At 42.3% G+C, this 17,764-nt stretch overlaps 1 protein-coding gene across 2 annotated transcripts in view; it reads right to left on the bottom strand.

Annotated features, from left to right (window-relative positions):
- The window catches only part of LOC126471458 (uncharacterized), a 1,143,134-nt gene that overhangs the window by 898,384 nt on the left and 226,986 nt on the right, over window positions 1-17,764 (bottom strand). The window contains exon 1 of one of the 2 annotated variants that reach the window (XM_050099650.1): window positions 15,843-15,968. The exons of the other annotated variant lie outside the window; for it this stretch is intronic. The gene's annotated coding sequence lies outside the window, so the exon portion shown is untranslated. Of the gene's footprint in view, window positions 1-15,842; window positions 15,969-17,764 lie in introns of those variants that run through there. 2 annotated transcript variants of the gene reach the window in all.

Raw genomic sequence — 17,764 nt, 5'->3', positions numbered from 1 at the left:
TAATATCTAATTACAGAGCTATAGCATTCATAATCTCTGCCAGACGTTTTCGAATTATGTTGCTCTCACGTAGACTTCAGTAGCTTTTCGTTCTTTGCAGATGCCGTTTAAACACGCCACTATATTTGTTGTGTCAAGACTTTCGAAAAGCTTTTGATTCAGTACCACATGGTTGCCTCATAAGAAAATACGTTGCTGTGGGGTGTATAACGAAGTTTTTCACTGTAACAAAAATTTTGTGCTGGACAGAATGCAGCACGTTATCCTGGATGGAGAGTCATACACTCATTCTGGAGTCTTGTGTATCCCGGGTGTGTAAAATGACTGTTGTTGTTCATTTCATATAAGGAGCGATCAAAAAATTTCCGTCCGAGGGCGTTGCTGCAACATATATGCAATACAGCGCGACTGCGATGCGGATATATAGGCATCGACATATAGGCAAGGGGTAGTGTGGCCTTCGAACGGAAACTTTTTGATCGTCCCTTATACATCAGTGACTTAGTGGACGTTATTAGCTTCAAACCCGGGCTCCCCGTAGATGATGTAGTTATCTACGAGGAAATCATCAGCTTAATGCAAAGACAATCAACTAGATTTTAAGGTTAATAAATGAAAAGTTTTGCACTCCAGGAAACGTAAAAGCGTTGTATACATGGAGTACTGGTTATTGGGACACAACTTCAGCCAGTCATCTCATATAGATATTAAGGAGTAATAAAATGTGCATATATTCATCGTGGTAAAAATAGAACTTTCCCAGAAAATATTTCACGCACCCTAAGACAGGCAATCCGTTTTACATTATCTGCACCTGGAGCGCATAAAGTAAGTTAGGATGCCTATCTTAAACTGCATGAAATATTTTCCAGGTCAGTTTCATTTTGGCCACCCAGTAAGAAGTGTAACCATCACATACGGTCAGTCATAGGTGAAGCACATGCAGTTTATCTATAAAAGGGAGTTCATAAAAAATACATATATACCCTATATTTGAATACTATTGAAGTGCATGGGACGCCTAGGAGGCCGGACAAACAGGGGACACGGAGCGTATGCGAAAAAGGCTGGTGTGACTGGCCACTTCTGTGAGAGTGTACTCGCAACATAAATGTTGAACAGTCATAATTTTGGCCGCGGTGTCACAGAAACAACATCTCGGCACTCGCTAAAGCGATTTAAGCATCACGGAAAATCTAACTCAAGATGGCTGATGGGTGATTTCGTGATTTGGAAGTGAGTGTCTTATCTAATGCCCTATACTAAAATTCTGTGGGCCTAGAACTGTATGAAAACAATACTTCTCTGGCAACAGTACCGAAACTTCGTCATATTAAATTCCGGTAAGGCTAATTATAAAACAAGTTCTCTTAATTCAGCAGAAATGCGACCACACAGCCACACACGTAAGTTCGCCTTTCGTGACAGCCAAGCCTCCCACTCTTCACGCTTTCAGTGACGCCTCCATGGTGTACAGTAGAATTGTCATTTCGGGACTATAATTCATTCTTGTACTACCTACAAATAAAATCTGATCCGTCAGAGCAAAATGAGACAGACTTGGTCTCATTTGCGAATATCGTTCTTTTCCAGAGGCAAGTATCTTTTTTATTTTAAAATGAAATCAACCGACTTCTGCCTGTTCCTATCAAGACATCAAATTTCCTTCGATGTATTTCGAGATCGTCGGAAAGGACTTACAAATAACTATAGGTCCTCTTTTCCATACGTCGGGTGATATGTGTTTCACCCCTTACAGATGAAGCCTTCGGACGTCATGTTGGTCGTCTTTTTTGTTATACATTTTTATCAATGGTAGCGATGTACTAAACCACAGATAACGATATATGAAATGTCTGTTATTTTTCGACAGCGTTCTCCTTTTTTATAAAAGGCAATGTTTCGCTCTTTGACAGACGCTACAATTCATCTCTACCACAAACCATTACGACTCAGTGTGTACACAGAGAATATGTGTAATATATTCTAGACTGAAATCCGTAGGTGGCTCCAGTCACTCGTTATAACCATCATTTTTATTGAACCGATGCAAAGAAGTTGTATAAATATTATTTTCGTTATTTCAATACTGTAGTTGTCATTGTACATTGTAGGAAGACTCTTTCTAATCACCGTCTTATTAGGTAAGAAGGAAGAATGGGGTATAACCTTCATCGAATAGGACGTCATTAGAGACAGAACTCATACCCTGATTCGACATATATGGTGAAGGAAATAAGACGCGTCGTTTCCAAAGCGTCCACTTCAGCGGCGGAAGAGCGGAAGTTCTCAAGCTGTACAGCCGGACGGTATTTGAATCTTGCTTCTTCCAGAGCGCAACCCGCACCACGTGCTCACTCCGTTTACTACTTTACAGTTACATACAGATATTTTGGAAGAAAGATAAATATAAAAATACTGTTTTGACCACTGTTGTCAATTCCAGTTATACAGCACGCGTTGTAAAAATCTTTGGTCCAAAAAGATTGTGTCCATGACAATTGAAAACAGCTTTTACACGACTTCACAAAGCAATCAGAGGAATTGTAGCTAGAGTAGCAGTCCCATTATTTTCATTTAGGTTATCTGTAGTTTCATAAAGCTCTGTCGTGATATGTTCTTTTCACGGTTCTTGTCAGTTCCCAGCAATTTCTATGATTCCTACGGCCCCACACTTATTAAGACGACACACGCCCTTGGGAGGGTCACAAGTCTTCGAGGTCCATAGCAGTAACAGGCCTTTTTGAAACTAATTGTCAACTCTAAAAACGTTTACTAATTTCTCTTTGTGGCTCTTCGAACAACGAATGCTATAGCCGTAACATGAGTATCATACTCGACACATGATGTAGAATAAAACTTTTGTGGCCTACGCCGCTTACCGTACTGGAAAATTAAGCTAACATCACTTTTCACGACATAACAATTACACATATTCACCTATAAGGAGTAAACAAATGATATTTACATCAGAAAGATAGTTTGAGTCAACGTGCCAAAATTTATGTCACACACTGATTGTTGTTCCTGCTCAACTGCAAACGAAATAAACAAAAAAACACGACCATAAATACACTGTAGAAAGCGGCGCAAAGATTTCAAGATGGGCACCCTTGGTGTGTGTCGACGTGTACTTCATAAACTACAAAATTCATGTCTGTTAGACTATTGGAAGTATGGAAGGCTCCGAAGTCACCTTCAAAACTTTTACAACACACAACTCTGTATGTTCAGTAGTCCTTTCACTGTGCTCGCACTCTGCTGGACGTGTAATGGAGAATGGACATTAACTAACGGGTGTAATATGTATAGTGTAAGTAATTAGATATCGACTTTCACTTTGAAATATGTTTCTCAGATATGTTTTAATTGTTGTTACAATTGAGAATAAGTCTCCTTAAGATGATAAATATTGAAAACAGCAGATATTTTTCAGTTTCCTTCTTCAGTAACTATGTTACAAATTGAAACTCACATAACATACAAAATTAGATTGACATACGAGAACCCTGAAGCATTCTAAGCACTGAGGAATAGATTTTATCCCATGCAGAGTGTCTCAGAAATGTTGTGACAAAGTTCGAGGGGTGGTGCTTCGAAATGTTGTTTGTTAGTGATTTGGAACGATTGGTACAATCACCAGTCTCTTATGAATGCGATGCTCTGTTGCCTCTGTGGATGGCCGTTTCGGACACGGGTTTCCATCTGCAGTTTACTTTTCTCCTGCAAACCTCCAAAATCTCCGATGTTTTTCGGTATACAGAAGAAAAATAAACTGCAGATAGGAAATTGTGTCCGAAACCGTCATCCATCACATTCGTAGGAGACGAGGCCTTTCTGCGCAGCAGCTAGCTGCATCTTCTCCACTGGCGATCATGGCAAACAGTCAAGATCACTGAATAACAAACAACATTGCGAGACGTTACGCCTAACTGAAGCAGCAATGTCAGAAGAAGTTATTTTAGCAAAGGATTATATTCCAGCACTGTATTTATGGATTAGACAACTATAGGAATTGAGTAAATTGTATAGTGTCCCTGATGAGGTGAGTGATTTCACACTATCCGTGCATTAGACAGCTTTTAACACTAACGTGTTAAGTGGAGCGCGTTTTTTTTTTTAAAAAGAGGTGGAGCCCCTCCACGCCCACACCGGCATGATGGCCAACACAAAAGGTCTACTGCCATCTCTGCATAAGGGTTAGTATTCACTAAAGTGAGTGTCGCAGTGGAGCGCGTACATTGTGAGTCTTTTAAGTATAAGAGTAGCAGCCTTTGTGGGGCAGAGGTTTCTGAACGACGTCTGCCCTGGATGTTCTTTTCAGACGACTGTTCACAGATCTCTGCATGATAAACGGTTCGATTCCCAAGCTGTAATTCACCTGTTCTTTTGAAGAATGTATCAATACAAGACAGTTTAAATTATAGCTTGATTTACATTTTTTACTCACCAATATCCATTCGGTAACATTTATACAATACACTGCGATTGACTCGACGTCTGCACGTAATTATAAAACTAAGGTGTTTCAAAGAGCGCAAGATTTCACCGAATTATAAATAATCACAAAATACGGACTCTGTAAGGCAGAAGCCATCTGTCTAGTTTCAGTGCTGAAATATCAATCGTTGATTTACATATACGATTTAGGAAACAACGTTGAACATATAGCAGATAGAAATCATTCTGTTTGCAGACAGGAAAACAACGGGGCTACGTACACATTCTTGCAGTGCCCGGATTTGCTCACGCTTCAAAACCATAAATGTCGATGTCAGACAGTCTTCCGTGTCCGCTGGATGCCGTTCCGTGACGATGCGGTTTGGAATCTTATGAAACGCGTGTTTTACATATATCGATTTTGTGGTAGAATACGAAGTTAGCGTCGGAGTAAATCTTTCGGGAGTTGCGGGATGTCATTAGATGCAAAGATCGGATCTGGAACAGATAGAGTAAATGGTCTCCTATCGCGCTAATAAGATCAGACGGCAGATCGTGCCAGCTGCCTATAAGGTATTTGCGACCAACCTCTCGCTTCTCGCTTACAAAGGAACCCTCCCAGCATAAAACCGGATAGCCGCACGGGGATTTGAGCTCTGCACCTGTGAAATACGAGTCTAGTGTGTTAACCATTGCACCACTTCCCTCGGCAGTAGTTGAACTCGGAGTGACGCTAAGAGCCGCTGAGAAGACCGGGAATTTGGTGATGCGAGATCGGAAGTGGATTTTAGCGGAGTGAAAAAATTAAAAAGAAATAGTTTTAAAAGTAAATATGCAACCGCTAGATCAGAAGTAATATTCAGTTACATGTGTCGAAGTTGAAGAGTCGTCTAGTATGGCCTGAAATATCATTTGTTTGAACAGTGTACTATCGATCAAGCATGTTGCTACTGTTTTCCGACTATTACTATAATGTGAAAAAAATTAGGAGTGTTCATTAATTACCCCTACATGAGATACTTCGAGCTTCAAAATATTAAGGAACTGACTAAATCTCGACTTCGCAGAGGACGCCGAAAGAAAAACCGAGCGAGGTGCCGCAGTGGTTAGTATCCTGGCCTCGCATCCGGGAGGACGATGATTCAAACCCGCGGCCGGCAATCCAGATTTAGGTTTCCCGTTATCCCCCTAAATCAACCCAGGCAAATTCCGGGATGGTTCGTTTAGAAAGGCACGGAGGACTACCTTCCCCATCCTTAGAACATTATGGGCTTATGCTCCGTCTCTAATGACCTCGATGTCGACTGGACATTAAACTGTAATCTTCCTCCATTGCTTCCGAGAGCAAAGTGTTTGTCACTGGTCTACCCCTCTTTTGTAATGGTTGAGGAGTTTATAGTAGCTGTGTTGGACGATCAGAACTGCTTCACTAAAAAAGTGTTCTCAATACCTTCGAGGAGTTGGGAATGTGGGTCTCACGGGAGGCGTGCCAGAGTTAAGTCGCTGCAGTCGCACTTTCCTCTGTGTCCTCGGTGGCTCAGATGGATAGAGCGTCTGTCATGTAAGCAGGAGATCCCGGGTTCGAGTCCCGGTCGGCGCACACATTTTCAACTGTCCCCGTTGACTTACATCAACGCCTGTATGCAGCTAGCGGTACGCATTTCACTGTAATTTCCTTCGAGGAGTCATTCGTAAAGGTTGAAATGGATGCCAGAAATTAACTGTTGTGATTTACCTGGGGAGTTTAAACCATCATTCACAAATGGCCATATATCCATATAATCCTTACGTCATTACAAGCAGGAAAAATGGTTTTTACATGTGACCAAAGAGGTATTGGCTGTATTTCTCAGTCAAATTTCTTGTATGTAAGTGCGTAGTCCCTTTGTACTAAGAGGCTACCGGCATAGGCGCCGGCTACATGTGTCCAGTCAAAGAAACGTCTGGCAAACGGATAACGCCGTCTCCTCTGTTAGAAGGAAATTGTATGGTAGGACGCTGCATTTTAGGAATTTAGCGTTTGAGTAGAAAATGGGACTCTGGGGTTTACATCTGCCCTAAAGGATCAGCTGGAATAAGAATATGTGCAGTTCATCACAGTACTACTGGTGGACGCACCTATGGCGTCGCTGGCATCATAGCAGTTGTGCATCCGGTATTTACTTCAAGAGGATGCTCAACTGTTTAACAAGCTACGATATAAGCATTAATGCAGCCAGTGACACGCTGGCAGGTGACACATAAATTCTAACAAGTGCAGCTTAATTTAGTTACAATGACGACTACATATGGGTTTCTAATTTAACTTGGTAACATCGTGCCCGATGGTATGGCTGACACGATTATGTGGCGCGTCTATAATTAACATCGCCTGTCAGGACCATTACGAACTGTCAGTTGTCTGAACAGCATTCAGTGTGCCCGAGGAGGTGCACAACATAAAGCCGTACTCTTTATTCGCAACTCTTTCTTTGGAAACCGAGCAGTAGAATAACGAAGGATATCAACCGTGGACCTCGTGAAGGAGGCTTACTGGCATTCACCTTACGTGTTTTAAATCGTGTAAAACTTAAATCAGGATAGCTGAAGGGAGATGTGAACCTCGCTCCTAAACAGAAGCGTGTGGGAAAATATCACTTAGCAACTGGTCTAAAAGTATTGTGTTAAACCCAAATCAGAAAACAGCGAATTGTAGTCTAACCATCGTGAGGGGAAATACCAAGAAACACGTCAAATGCCTCTCTGAATCCGGGCGATTAGAGCGAAAGTGTTATGGAATGTCTTCACGGTGACAAAGAGAAGCAGTTTTCTGTGATACTGTAGTTTATTGCTAATTATTATTTATATCGCCACTGATCGTGAGTGGTGTACATTTCATGCTTTTTATGATTCCTCGATGACACTGCTGCTTTTATTTTTCAGCAGTGTCCTCAGATTAACCGTGGTGGTAGAGGGTGCCTAATTAATAGCTTTAAGTGATAATGTGAAGAATTTCGGGGCTGATACTGAGGTGAATCTTAGATCGAATGTGTGCCTTCATCGTCATCGAGGTGTTGGCTGGGCACCAGAGAAGATCCTTGCTGAACTATGGTACAGTCTCTTTCGGTTGCATAGACGTGTGACGACATTCAGTGGGGAAGGCTCCGAAAGCCTTTCGTTAACTTTTCCGTCAGAAACTGTGCGTTCCGGGGTACATGGTGATCTACTAGCTTCTGCCAGCAGCAACGGCAAGATAAAGGAAGAGCTGAATGCAACCATATATACAAGTAAGAATACCATTTGAATCATAGGGAGGCCACGGACTATACAGGATACATGCTGGCGAGCAGTTCATTACACTTAGTTCGGAATAACCCCGGTAGTTGCAGACTTTAACAGTGCTTGCGCGACAGGCGAAAGAGAACGTGAACGGAACGTGGTTTCTAACATCGTGAACGATGAGAAGCGGTCGCCTGGTGCGTCGTCTTCAGTGTGATGAGACACCGCAGCGGCAATTGTGGACTACACCTGGGTGCCCACCACAAAGATTTTGCTCCAGAAGCTATAAATGCGTGATACAGCTGCGTTAATTTTATTAGCGATTGTCGGAGACGGGCAGAGAAAACCGCCGAAGAAGATTATGGAGATGTCGATGTATTTCAAAACGCTTAAAATTTTGAAAACTTCTCCCTGGAAAAAAAAAATGCGTGACAACAGATTTTAGCAAGCAAATAAAGTTTAGAACATCTGTGACAAGTTAAAATTATCAACCCAGTCGTTAATCGAAAATAGTGTTTTTCTGTGCCGGCCGCTGTGGCCGAGCGGTTCTTGGCGCTTCAGTCCGGAACCGCGCTGCTACTACGGTCGCGGGTTCGAATCCTGCCTCGCGCATGGATGTGTGTGATGTCCTTAGGTTAGTTAGGTTTAAGTAGTTCTAAGTCTAGGGGAATGATGACCTCAGATGTTAAGTCCCATAGTGCTTAGAGCCATTTGTTTTTCTGTATTTCGATGACAAAGGTCAATCAAATGCAATTTTCTGGATTGCAATATTAAAATGTTCGAAGTTTGAAGCTGTCACTTGATTACCTACACACGTTCCAAGTTTCTCAGGCGAAGGTCTCACGTCATCATTATCAGTGGAGATACATGCAACGACTGGATGAAACAAACGTCGCCCGAACTTTACATTTTCATCCATACCTTTCGAGTACGTTGTATTGTATCACATTTAACCTCCGACCGCCATTGCATAAGATTTTATTATAGCAAATAGCACAAAGGACGACGCATTTTCTTGTAGGCCTTTAATGTGTCGGCGGCTTGACACCGTATATTTTCACAGTACGGAAGTTATAATTAAAAATAAAAAAAGCACTTTAACTTCAGAAAAATATAATTCAACACGGCGTCTACTTGGTACAGCCAAGAAAGAAATCTTGCATCGTACAGTTCAATCTCTGACTGAGAATGTGATACGCTGGATGCTGTTGTTTGTGATCGTAGATGCTCGCATCCCGCCTGAGAATGCCTTCACATTAGTTTTACTTATTAATACGAGCTTACCCTGCAGATATGGTACGCATATTCAAATGGTAGACAAATATAGGTGTCCGAGCGTATTTTCAGAACGATGCCACTTTAAACTGCTTATGAGTAGTAGTTTTAGACAACGATCATCCTGTGTGTTAATTTAAATCGTGATTGCAATCGTGACAAAAACCCAGTCCCTGTTGTTGCCCTATGAGGAGTTTCAGGAGGTAAACACACCTACAAAGAAGACTCCCACTAAAGCTCTACATCATTGATTAGATATGAAATGAGAAAAAGAACTAAATATTCATTATGTCCTCCTACCCATTACCCTTTTGATGTGACCGCACTTTCGTTTCCACCGTCAGATGAGTGCTAGTCCTGTGGCTAGCGATAAATCCGTTTAGTACGTCTCAAAAGTAGGCGCATAAATTCTTAACTCTCACCAAAATCAGGGAACGACATGTCGTTTCGGATACTGGTGTACGAAATAAGCCCATAAGATGTTCAAAATACAACAGTAGATACGAACGGTTAAATATCATGTGTGCATCCGCAAGGAAGAAAGAACGTCCCGTCGACGTCAATACAGAGAGAAGACGAAGGACAGTTAATGTAATCGGCGTGTATTTTACAGGGCAACCATCCAGGATTTGCTTTACGCTGTTTGAGGAGTAACGCATGACATAAATCTAAGTGGTCTTACCACTGCGTCACTTTGTTCAGCGCCACCTCCAGGAAAACGAGCTAGTGACTGAGGCACTGTGCCATCATTTGAAATAAATTGCCTGAAGGTCAGTGAAGGATGAGAGCGTTATTGTGCGGGCCCTGGTGCTTAAAGATGGCGTTAGCTCCGCCGGAAGAGGCGTAAGTGGGAAAGTCCGAGCGAACGAGTCAAATGGTAACAATGTGGCCCTCTTCCCTCAGACACATACGTGCCGCCCAAAAACGCGCCAACACAAACTTGTCCCAGATACGATCTTAACTGAACAACTCGACAAAAAACGTGATGCAAAAAAAAAAGAAATAAATAAATGGAACACTGAACATGGAACACTCGACTCGAAGCTCCCTGAACACAGGACACGTTTAGCTTTAAATTTCATGGTCCATTTGGTCATAAAGTACGTTGAGCACAGTCTTTGAATAATGATACACAATAAATCACGATCAGGAGAGCTTAGTGTGTTTAAAGCTCGCATGACATAATCCGTTCGACGTCTAAATGGAGACTACGTGGAAGTAGCTGTGAAAAGGTCAAGTATGTTGCAGACGATGTAACATTCTGATTCAAGAAACACTACTAAGTAATTAGCTCCTAACGAAATCGATGGATGTTTCAAATACACATAGACCAACTTTCTACGATAAAATGGGAGGAACACTAAATAACGCATCGTGTGAAGTTTTTTCCCCATTCTAACTGATCTGGCACTGTTTATGATACATCTGATTAAGCCTGTTTCTTTTTTTTTTTTTTTTTTTTTTTTTTTTTAAGGAATACATGTGATAGTCAAAGCAGATATGTTACTTTAATAAAGCCATAAAGAAATCTTGCTGCTAACAGCTACTTAACATGATTCTTTCCGTCCTTCTTGTAAGCTCCTTATTTTACTCACACTTATTTTACTTACACACTCGTAAAAATAAATCGTATTTTGCCTCAAATTTAGAAGTACAAGAGATGGTTTGATAATATATTATTGGTGTGATATATATTAACTAAAATGATCATCGAATTAGGAGTTTTTCCACAACAATCCACACATCTAGTGCTTCATGACATCCTTCACCGCCTAAAATGCAAATCTCATAGTCGCCAAATAATGTAAACGATATAGTTAAGTGATTAATATACTAGGCTCCTCGGCAGACTAACTAGGTTTCAGATTTCTGTTCTCTCATATTTAAGCTCTCCCCGGTTTCGCAAAATAGCTTCAAACGAATGAAAAGATTGTTCTTTCAAGAAATCCACGACTTATTTCTTCCTCCATTTCTGTCTAACTTAACTAGTGCCACGCCTCTAATAAACTGGGCGTCAGCTGGACCTTAAAATCTAACCTTCCTTCTTGTTTTCACGCAAAATAACGTGACAAACAAATAACGATTCCACATTGTTTCCTTGTTTTAAGTAGTTTAGGTCTGTATTCGCACAAACTATACGTGTCAAGATATGAATTTAAGTAGGAACAAATCATTTTTAACATTGTTCAGCGACGTGAGAGACATGTGCATTTCACTTGTTCTCAAAATAAGTTGCTGGGAGCATAGTCACGAACCAATCGATCTTAAGTTGTCTGCACCGCTGTGTCACCAGCTTACACATGTTTGATTAGAAAATAATTCGTTTCTGCCCCATACTGTGAAAAAGAGATTGGGCATGCTGTTTTATTTCTGTATTTATTTTCTTGTAAAAAAATGGTTCAAATGGCTCTGAGCACTATGGGACTTAACATCTGTGGTCATGAGTCCCCTAGAACTTAGAACTACTTAAACCTAACTAACCTAAGGACATCACACACATCCATGCCCGAGGCAGGATTCGAATCTGCGACCGTAGTGGTCGCGTGGTTCCAGAATGAAGCGCCTAGAACCGCTCGGCCACATCGGCTGGCTCTTGTAATAAACATTCTGAGACAACATGTAGGTGATAACAACATAGACGTGGACTCTTTTATGTTAAAAGCATCAGCTAGCTCTATGGTCTGGTTTCCACGTTAAATGATAACTGTCCTCCCCCATAAGCAGCAGTAAAGTTACTTCTAAATTCGCAAAAGGGTCCTTCAATCAGATTATGCCTAATAAAGCCCTGCGATATATAATTCAACATTTGAGTCAATTCTTGCTTTATTTTTGAATGAATAATTATTACGACACTTGATTAACTGAATATTTCCGTTCATAATTAGCAAGGTGTTTTTTAACGATTTTCAGCGCCTAATGCCTCTTTAGGCACAGTTCTGTCTTGTTTATGACCGTACGACGCACTCTGTCACTGCTGAAAAGCCTGAAAAGCTGAATAATGAAACGAAACGATCCTATGTGTTATCATTTGTTCTTAGGTCATAATTGCTTATTAGTTGGTTCATGGTTCAGTGCAGTACAAACAGTAGCAGTAGTCATTACCGATATGACAGGATAGGTGAGAGAATCCTCAATTACGTAGGTAATTGTCATTAGACGTACACATGTCTTCCCGATCCACATCACACTTAACAGTGCTTTCTTCTTCTTCTTCTTCTTCTTCTTCTTCTTCTCCTCCTCTTTTTTTTTGTCGGCCTTTTCAGACTTTCCGATTTTAGCTGCACGATCTGAGAAAGAATATCTATGGGATTCCATACTGTTGTGTTTTGTTTTAACAAGCACGAAGTAGTAGAATACATGTCACTGAGTATTTGAGGTGCAGTTACAGTCGAAGACTGGAGCAAGAGGCTATCAGCAGCGTAATTATAAATTGATAAATGAACGAAACAGATCGTTATAATTCTCAGTCACTAAACTGTAAAGTTTGCATAATTTAATTTGAAGCATTCTTGTGAAAGTAAAATAAATGAAAAAAACTTAGTTTCCATAAGCCTGGTGCAATGCTGCAAACTGATCATTTGAGTAATCCCCACATATTGCTCTGTACGGCTGAGTCTCTGGCAATCGCAATGATGTACATACAGAAGGAAGAGGTCGTGCGGTTAAAGGCGCTGCAGTCTGGAACCGCAAGACAGCTACGGTCGCAGGTTCGACTCCTGCCTCGGGCATGGATGTTTGTGATGTCCTTAGGTTAGTTAGGTTTAACTAGTTCTAAGTTCTAGGGGACTAATGACCTCAGCAGTTGAGCCCCATAGTGCTCAGAGCCATTTGAACCATTTTTGAACAGAAGGAAGATGGTAAAAAGTGCTCTAACATGGGTGTAAACTTAGTTGTAATTGCGCTTTTATACCAATCGGCATTGAATATTAATAAGTAAAGTGCGAACTTTGTTTGCTGTGTAAGTGAATGCTTTTGGTGTTAGACTCTCTTTCTCTTAACGCTACTGAAACACGTTTGAAAAGATGCAAGAGAAGTAGCAACGTTTATCATATGTTATTACGTGCTTCTTTGATATCGGAAAAGTCTTTCTAGAACTAAAAAGATAACCTCTCTATCTCGTATAATTTTTAGAGCAAAAGAGAGCAATAAAGAAATGACATCATTGGTTCCGACAACCTGCCTTAGAATAGTATTGTCGATATATTGGAGACTAACAGTCTCGTGTATCAACAAATTATTTCCAAGTCAAAATTTTTCTTTGTGTCCTCTTTAGGTATGTCAGTCTCAAGAAAATCGTATTAGAATCGACTACTTCTAATTTCTTCCGATATATAGAAGATTTTCTTGTAATAAGTGTGAACGATGCTTTACATTCAGCGGTTTCGCATGAGAAACAAGCATTCTGTATCTATAAATCTGTCTGTGAGGCCAGGTATGGATTGCGGGCCGCGAGGATAAAGGAGTCGGATGACAAAATTGTTATTTTAAAGTGTGCCGTGAAGGAGTGGCTCTGCATGCAAATGAGAGGGGCAATGCTGGCTGACGCCAAGAAAGCAGTTTCACAACCTGCTCCAGCCGTTCCTTCCTAACGGTCCTGCCAACCTATCTTCACTGCTATAACTACAGTTTTCAGTTTCTCTTCATGTTTCTGTAAGTAATATTCTACTTGCGTTCTGAAAAGAAGATTTGAGAAGAAATTGACGTTCGTCGTCCTGTGTTGAAATATTTCACTCTCAAGTTCTAAATAAGTTCTTTCGAGGGCAACTATACATTGTAGAATAACGTAATGTATGTGGTCTCTAGGGAAAAAGTATACGCCTTACAGACTGCCTCTGAAACGCTGCAATTAAGTAACACTGGTCGCGTTTACATCTTCAAACGCCACGTTAAGGGCAAGTACACTCAAAATAATCAAACATGTAAAAAAAAATATAACGTATTTCCGGCGAAATTCACACTTGTGACCAACCCTGGATAGAGCAGCGTCGAAAACAAGTTACTGCTACTGAAACGTCTCAATAATTGGTAAGCCGAAATTAAGGAATACGTTCTTCGCGGTTAGATCAGCACACCATTCTTCGGCAACGCAATAACATATAGCACGAGGCTACAGGTTTTTGTGTTTAGACATACTAGTTTGATCGCATGATTTAGCTGAAATATTTAACACCTTTTGTGCTTGAATCATTAATACGTCTGCTGAATAATTTCGAAAGCTAAGGAATTTTTGTAACAGCGCATGTTTGTGAACAGAACCATCATTGCTCGTTGTGCATCTGCTTGTCGTTACAAAGGGAAAAAACTGTATTAATCTTACAATATTTGCGTTATTAATTACCCACAACTTTTCAGAGGCACAGAATTCTATACTCTTACATTTCTGTTGCATCTTAAAGCAAAATTTAGGAGCTACGCGTAAAAATGCCATAAAATATTTTCCAAATGGAAAAACGAGCTTGTTACGCACCCCAACTGTGCTAAAATCGCAAAATATAGTTGCGAAATATTTTTGCGCAACAAAGATACGTTTTATAGGTAATGTGATTTGTTAACTCGCCAACAAGACTGACAGTAACATCGTTTACTGGCAGGTAACAAGCTACCGCCGTGCAGTAATGTGAAGAGGTTTCCACAGAGTTCAGGAACGTAGAAAATGAAGTAATAACCAGAAAATATGTAAGCTGCTTTTAGGCCTAAATTTCGTTCGAATAATTAGTACATAAAACATGTTTTCATTTCACGGAATGGATTACAAATACGCAATGATGGCGGCATAAAGGCGCTGAAGCATATTTGGGCATATATAAACAACAGTTCTTTGCATATCAGGTGGTCCTAAATTCCCATTATGTTCATAACGTAAATGACGTGAAATGTGTTAGTACGGGCGCAGGAATGGTACGGCTAACCTTTGTGGATGACCGCGTATATATGCACGTAAATGGAAATGGAAGGAGCTGTTTACGAAGGTAGCAGTGGCTGCCAGCGCTCAGCCCCGAGCAGATGCGTTCCTGGAAACAACGTTACAGCCACTGCCCGTTTTCTGCGAGCTACAGATCGCCGGAAATAACCACTTTTTGTTCGCATAGTCAATTGCGCCATCTCTTAATATCCATTTATAACGTGGAAGGGGAATTGGTGAAAATTCTCGCATTCTATGTACGTACGAGTACACAGGAGAGAATTCTTTTCTTTCTCCAAAATCGAATCGGTAGAGTAAATCAGCATCATTAGCGACTGCATTAGGCTCGCTGTACGTGAAGAGATTAAGCTTTTTCTCCGGCGTCATTCGTGGCGAAATATAGTCGATTCACCCTAAAGACACAGGCAACACAGGAGGCTGAAGATATCTCGAGGTAGGATAAGATGCAAAAATAGAGCCTCAGAAAACCTAATAGCCAACATCTTTTGCTACTGAAAGCACTATAACTCTTCGCGAAGTGGAAAAAAAGAACTAAATAGAGAGATATATGTGATGTCAAAAGAGTAAACGAACCAAATAAATTGCGGACTGTGCTGTTAGATTCAAGCCGGAAAAACAGAGCGGCGGTTGTCGGGGCAGTGAGTTGTCAGCGAAGGCGCACGCAACGCGCCCGCGCGCCGCTCTCCCCAATCACAGATTCGCCCAATTCTGCGGAGCGGTGGCCGCCAGTTACGTAACAGGCCGCGCACGCCGGCTCAGCGCCACGGGGTGAGGCGCCCAGACTGTCGCGGAATGGCCTATACGCGGGTAGCGATAACCGGAACGCTTTGCACGAGGGTCCGTCAGACTTTTTTTTTCTCGTGGATATGTGCGACGGTGACGTAACTGCAGAAGACAGTGAGACGTTTGGTGTGGCAGGTGTCCCGTGGTGCTGCTGCGGACTTACACTAGAAGCGGGCAGCGGGCGGGTGGCGCGGCGGCGGCGGCGGCATGGCAGTCGGTGGCACAGACGGGCACTCGCACACAACAGCACGGCGCGCGGGTCGCGTGCACACTGAGGCCGACCACTTTCACTGCGGGCCTGCCCGCCGCCGCCGCCGCCGCTGCCCCGCCAGCTTCCAGCGCTCTTCCCGCTCTTGCCTCCTCCTCCTCCTCCTCCTCCTCCTTGCTGCTCCTTATCCTTCGCGACTCGCGCGCGCCGTTGTCCTCCCAGCTAAGTAGCGCCAGACGCAAAAAAAGGAAAATCCCCTCACGTGCTCCTCATCTACAACTTCCTCCACGACCTCGAGTACGCACTCTGCGGTGCCATCCTTGCTGATGATTTTCCTGTAGATATGTCTCTATTATCCTCAACTTTCGTGGTAAATAATAAAAAAAATCACAAAGTAAATGTATCAGATACAATATTATTCGAAGATAGCGCATCCGCGCGACCGCTACGGTCGCAGGTTCGAAACCTGCCTCGGGCATGGATGTGTGTGTGATGTCCTTAGATTAGTTACGTTTAATTAGTTCTAAGTTCTAGGGGACTGATGACCTCAGATATTAAGTCCCATAGTGCTCAGAGCCATTTGAACCATTTGTATCTGTAAGGGATTCTCCAAACAACTTTTTGTCCAGCAGCAAAACGAAATATGTACAAGCAAATCATGTCGAACTACCAGAGGTACATGAGCCAGCATCACAGCCTTTCTTATAGCTTTGCTAGTTACTATATAACTGAGGTGACAAAAGTAGTGGGATACCACCCAATATCGTGTGGACTTCCTTTTGCCCGGTGTAGTTCCAACGGTTCTGAGCACTATGGGACTTAACATCTGAGGTCATCAGTCCCCTAGAACGTAGAACTATTTAAACCTAACTAACCTAAGGACATCACACACATCCATGCCCGAAGCAGGATTCGAACCTGCGACCGTAGCAGTCTCGCGGTTCCAGACTGTAGCGCCCGGTGTAGTGCCTGGCCTGGAATCAACAAGTCTTTCCCAGTCCTCTCCAGAATTATACAGCATTGCTACCTCTATAGCCGACCGTAACTGCGAAATGTTGCTGGTGCAGGATTTTGTGCACCAACTAACCTCTCGATTATGTCCCATAAATGTTAGGTGCCATTCGTGTCTGGGAGGCCAAATCATTCGTTCGATTGTCCAGAATGCTTTTCAAACCAGTGCCGAACAATTGTGGGCCGCTGACATGGCGCATTGTCATCCATAAAAATTCCATCTCTGAATGGCTGCAGATGGTCTCCAAGTAGCCGAACATAACCATTTCAGTTGGACCAGAGTAACCAGTGCATCCTATGAAAACACAGACAACGCCATTGTGGAGCCACCACCAGCGTCCACAGTGCCTTGTTGACATCTTGGGGCCGTGGCTTAGTGTGGTCTGCACCACATTCGAACCCTACCATCAGCTGTTACCAACTAAAAGTGGGATTCATATGACGAAGACACGGTTTTCCAGTCATCTACGGTCCAACCTATACGGTCAAGAGCCCAGGAAAGGCATTGCAGGCGACGTCCTGCTGTTAGCAAAGGACGTCGCGTCGGCTGTCTGCTGCCATAGCCCATTAACACTACATTTCACCGTACTGTCCTATAGGATACGTTCGTCGTAAGTCCCACATTGATTTCTGCGGGTATTTTAGGCAATGTTGCTTCTCTGTTAGCACTGACAACTCTACGTAAACGCCGCTACTCTCGGTGGTTAAGTGAAGGCCATCGGCCACTGCGTTGTCCTTGGTAAGAGGCAAGGCTTGAAATCTGGTATTCTCGGCACTCTCTTGACACTGTGGATCTCGGAATATTGAATACCCTAACGATTTCCGAAATGGAATCTCCCGTGTGTCTAGGTCCTGCTACCATTAGG

This window comes from Schistocerca serialis, chromosome 3 (genome assembly GCF_023864345.2).
Source record: "Schistocerca serialis cubense isolate TAMUIC-IGC-003099 chromosome 3, iqSchSeri2.2, whole genome shotgun sequence".
NCBI lineage: Eukaryota > Metazoa > Arthropoda > Insecta > Orthoptera > Acrididae > Schistocerca > Schistocerca serialis.
This window is presented reverse-complemented; position numbering and strand designations above follow the sequence as displayed.